Genomic DNA, 6,000 nt, shown 5'->3' with positions numbered 1-6,000 from the left:
GTCGTTCGACTTAGTCTTCCTTAGTCCTTGAATTGGCGAGGATGTTATCAATAAATACACTCACACTATCCCAATACTCCTGGTATATTGTGTTCACTTAACCTTCAACTTACAATTCCTGATAATCGACGCGTAACCTCATATCTCTATTTTCTTTTTCCATGACCACTTTTGTGCACAGCACAAAATACTCTTTATTTCATTATTCTTTCATTCTACATTTTTGAAGTTTTCCTTCACTTATTATTTCATTCCTATTGAGTTATACGACACATGCTTTTGACATTAGCTTGACTCTGTGCAATAACCGACGAGAAATTCTTACCTCATTCCCTGAGGTACCCTTGGTAAATCATTCGTTCGAACCTCCAGGACTTCACTTTAATTTGAAAGAATTCTGACATTAGATTCATTGCAACGTTCTTCTTCAGCAGTCGCCATCAATACCTTGGTTTAATCATTCCTGTTTACACACATTCCTTGAATGGAATTCCTATCTTCAATTATCGGCATTTCCCTTCATTCTCCAATCAGTTCTGGCACAACCGACGTTCACAACTTGCATATATCCTGGATTATTTTATGAAATTTCTTTATCATCCTTTTGATTCCACTTCTTCTCTTTATTATTTCTTTTTCATATATAATGAATTTCTTTTTTTTTCTTAGCAAGATTACTCTATTTATCATTGGATAGGTCATTTCTGAAGTTCACACTGGAATGAAGGCTTTTATTTGTACTATTTAAATTCTTACTAACAGAATTATTGAATTTCCTCAGTAGCTATTTCCTTGACCTTGCCTGATGTATCATAGATCGCGTATTTGACTTCTCTTTATTGACCATCATCTCTTTTTCCTGAGTTCACATACGGACTTCATCAATCTCCGTCTTTCATTGGGTGCTTGAATTTACGAGCTTTCCGTTATTCTACAGCAACTTCCATTCAATCGTCATTCCAAAAGAAGTGTACATTCAAATCTTCCATTAGTTCGTCATTTGATATGGGTATACATCCAAGTTCTTCCTGGAATGCTATTATAGATGATATAATCCCTTTTCTTTATCTTGAACTTTCAGTTCTTGAAATATTCTTCTTACTGGCATGAACCAATAACTTCCTATTCCTTTTATTCATCGAAAAGAGCGTATTCTTCTGGATCAAACCTTGCACCTGATTACAGTAACATCGCGCTAATTGAACTAAGCCTTCAATTTACGTTAACGCCATTACTTTTTTTCCAAATTTCTTATCGCTTTGATTTCGGATCTGGAAATCATGTTAGGGCTTGATTCAATCTAATTGGAATCGATCTCCATTTAACTAACCATTAGTTGGTAAAGTTGATCAATTAACTCCTGTAACTGATCACTTAACCCAAGTGCTGACTAGCTAACTGGAATCAAAAACTAATTATATAAAGTCAGTTTGGTCATAACAACTTTCTCAAGAACCGAGATCGCAATTATTTGGAGTAGTGACGAGAACGGTAATATACTTCTTTTTCTTTAACTATAGGGTAATTTCTGAAAATTTGGGCAGCACTTCCCCTACACCATTGACTACCAGTCGGACTCAAGCCGACACCATCAATCAACCAAATCATCCATAATCATATCCACCCACTTTCATCAACCAAAATCATCAATTCTCACAATTCACCTTTGATCAGCATCTGACTGGCATATTATATATCTTTTAAAATGAGACTTAAGGTCTTAAATTAACAAGGATTAATATAACCACTCCTTTTCCATCTCTTTTAGAATCTTACAAAATTTTATTAGTGAACTTTAAAATTTGTCTCGTTTCTCAAAATTTTATTTCGCGAGTATCTTAACTTATTTCTTGTCGTTACCAATTTTATTACTAATCTATTCATCTTTTAATTACCACGCCCTGTTTTTATTATTATCGTTGATGGAAACTTAATCATTATCTCGTTATTTCATAAAAGACTCCACGGTCGAATCACCATTCCTTCATCTCCACTTATGTTCCCGTATTAAATTTTCGTCACTGACCCGGGTATGAGCATTGAATTCACAATCAATTATTTACGCAAGTTAGAGATCTTCACAACTTCTTGAAGAACATGTTCGAAGTTTGATTACATTTAAGATTTCTTCCATCTTGAGTCTTCACGAACAGTATCTTCCAGCGACGAAGGGATGTTTCACGTCGTAATTACATGTCTGAGTCATTGTTCAGAATTTCCTTGATCTTTGATCGTCGTCCCGATACTCGTTTGCTCCGTTTGAGCACACAACTTCATTTCCTTATTTCGTAATTAATGTACGATTTGCTAACCATTCATTTCACGTCGAAACCCTCTGGTTTGAAGTGCATTACGTTAACGCAATCTACCATACTGATGAGATCCTCGTAACATAAACAACTGTCTGACTTGATATCTTCGTTATGTCCACATTTGTCGGTGCATCCATTTTTCCTCGCTCGTAGATGTCCACCATTTATCGGTTTACAGTCGTATCTATGTTCGTTGTATGGTTCCACGCATCACACTATTTCATTTCTTTTGAAATCGTCAGAGATTAGACTTTGCGCAAAAGGAGAGTTTGTGAACATGATTTTGATTAAAAACAGAATAAGGAATAACAATGCAACAATCAATTGAAAGAATTTGTAAATCAGAAAATTGAAGGAAGAAAAATGAGTGAAGATTTAAATGTGAATGAGACAACCATATTCGTACTCAAGATGGTCAGTCTTTCATACTATATGGCATACAGCACATGATTAGGTGGCGTCCCACCCGAATCTTCGTCATTTTGACAAAGCGTCATACCACAACACTGTTGTCTCAATCAGGAATCAAGAAATTGGAGAAGAGAAACAATTCAAAAGGTATATAGGAAATTTTCTTTCATTTTTGCCTCATATAATTTATCAATAGAAGAAGCTCATACATATTCAAAACTCGAGAAGAACACATGCTATCGTATTTGTAAAAGAATAAAATTGTAGATCACCATAGGTCACCGTCCACGCTCCATTTACGTATGCCTCCAGGGACCATTCGGATGAGGGATTCACTGTCACATTATAACTTCGGAATGTCTTCTGGAAATGCCTCCATGTCCAAGATTGTAATTATTTGACCAGAATTGCGTTCTTGCGAAATTTATAACCATTGCTTCAGATTCCATTTAATCCGCATAAAATACCCATCGATCACGCAACGCCTCGGTTTTGTCGATAAAATATGATTCTCCTGCCCATCATCTAGAAGATTCTGCCATTTCCTTCAATCATCCTCTGACCACTCTAATCACGAATTTCGTTAAATTTTTAATAATTTCATAACTTGGGTAAATAATATTTTAATATGTTGATTCAATTATTGATTTTATTAAACAACGTTTACTTCATTTTTCGCAGCAAACTTTAAACCTTTTCCCTGCTGGTGGGTCTACTTGGCCCTTTGAATTAACAATACTGAATCTAATTCTATTCTTTTTTAGGTCATTTTCTGTTTATAATAACACGAACTTAAATGGTAATTTTGACAACCAATTTGTAAAACTCATTTTATGCCAAAAATCTTCTGAAAGTTGATTAAGAAAATCTTTTATGACATCTCCTTTTAAAGTTTTGGAAATCAAATATTTAGTCGTCATTACTATATAAGTTACTTGCTATTTTCCTGATTTACTAATGAAATGTCTGATTAAAAGAATGCCCATATAAGGGTCTCTCCACTTTGGTACCTCTTCCACTTTTCCTTGGATTCTGCTTGACATATTAGCCGACAAAACTCCATTCACCGTTATATGCCATTTTATTCCTAATTCGGACCCAACGCTGACGTCTTCCATTGTCTTTCATATTCTTGTTGCCGTCCTTGATGTTATGCTTACAATCACGCACGCGATTCGATGTTCTGTGTGTAGATAGGGTCGTACCTTCTTGCTAGTCTTACCTATATCTAGGAAGGTAGATATCATTCCTCGCGCAGCTTTTAATAAGTGATAGGATCCTTCTCACCACGGCGGTGACTTCGAAACATGCAACGTTGGTTCTTCATCAGCTTCCATCAACTGGTTGCCCTCGACATGGAACTCGTCCTAATACCTAATTCTAAGTTAAATCGTAGCTTCTCTTACACAAATTCTCACAAGAATCGATCGCATATTCTTCAAAACCACGTGAAAAGTAGGGTAATATACCCCGTCTCCGTCGATCCGTCGATTCCTCATTATTGTATAATCTGAGAACTCAATATACCTAAAATGTTATGATATTCGCCTTACACTTTCTCAACGATCCTATCTTAGCAACTCCAGATCGGATCTGCTAACCCTAATTCGCACTCAACTCAACTTAACCTGAGTATGCCTAGGGTCTTTCCTATCCTGTACGACCTATCATTTCTATCTTGCTCTCACCTATTCTTATTTCAGTGACCAATAACCTGCAGCTCTGATGCCAAACTGTAACACCCCAAATCCGGGATCAAGATTTGGTGTCACTAAACCATTATTACATAAAGTAAAGAAATAAATAAATAACCCCTTGAATCCGGATCTTTTACAGGTTATGGTATGAAACAAGAATCTAACCTTCTACAACTCACTTCAACTATAATACAAGTGTAAATACCTTTGAACTAATGCTCTTGTCACATTCTTCTAACACTTTCAACCTCTCGCAACGAAAATTTCTCTAACTTCTGCTGTCTATCAAAGTTATTCACTTTAATCCTTATCTGTTTCTGGAAGAAACAAGAATTTACAAAGCAAGAGTGAGCCAAAAATGCCCAGCAAGTATATATTTTGAGTTTCAAACATTAAAATCAAAGAAAACTTCCGGATAAAATCTCTGAAATATTTTGAAGAGCGAAACACGAAATCATTTAAAGGATATACTTTATTATCTTAAAATCAATTTGATTTGCATTGCTATAAATCACATAGGAAATAATGACATTTTATAAGAGCTTCAGAGATCGCGTGTTTTCAAAATAGCTTCTGGTAACACTTCATACTTGAGCAACAAATGCAATAACTATTCATAAAATGACGTTCAAGAAATTCCTAACTATTCAGTATCCATCATTATCGACTAAGTTTCCATAGACTTAGCCTGCTAAACCAGCCTGATAAGGACGGGTTGAATAATTAAGAAGATCTCAATTCATTCAAGATTCTAACTATCACTGAGCAACTAATGCTGCAGCAACAATCTGAACCTCGAATTTATTTAGAAACATTGTAATTACCCGAAACTGAGTGCTAAGGAAAACTAACTTTAATCTATAATCACATTTTTATTTTTATTTTCAAGAAGGAATGCCATTAATGGCGGTCAACAATAAATTAGACTGGACACTAGTTCACACGTATATCCTGCTGATCAGTCAGGATACAGTGCAGATCTATACCTACCGGTATAGATCCAGTCGGGTCCCCAGGCACTACGGCCCATCTCAAGGCACCGATTATGTTTTGGTCCTTAGGATTAAGTAAAACTTAATCCCCAAAGTATCACTATCCAGCCCGTAGAGTGTTTTGATGTCAAACCATTTTGAAGTCAAAACTTCCCAATTCAGGGTTCGCAAATAACCCGAAAGAATGGGTATTTGCTCACGAGAGCAATCGAATTATAGGAACAATAATGAAAAGAAACATGTATAATCAGAGTAATTGCAGCGAAATATAAAACATTTAACTATTCTGAACTTAGAATAGGAGCGAATAAATATTTGCAGTAATTAAAAGAAAATTCAAGAATATTTGCAGTATTTAAAAGAAAAATCCAGAATACTTGCAGTATTTAAAAAAAATGTTCTGGAATACTTGCCTCAGTAAGCTTTAACCGCTATCGACTTTGGTTTGACTTTGATCGTTTCGCTTTATCGTCAAACTACTATCTTATTCTGGATACGATCCCAATATTCAGACCCTTCAGTTGGAACTTCGTTGATCTCGACGTCTAATCACTAGATCGTTCCTAGTCCGATGTAACGTCTCGGGTC

Source organism: Apium graveolens, chromosome 5, assembly GCF_009905375.1.
Source record: "Apium graveolens cultivar Ventura chromosome 5, ASM990537v1, whole genome shotgun sequence".
Lineage (NCBI taxonomy): Eukaryota > Viridiplantae > Streptophyta > Magnoliopsida > Apiales > Apiaceae > Apium > Apium graveolens.
The sequence above is the reverse complement of the archived record's forward strand: the minus strand, read 5'-3'. Positions refer to the sequence as shown.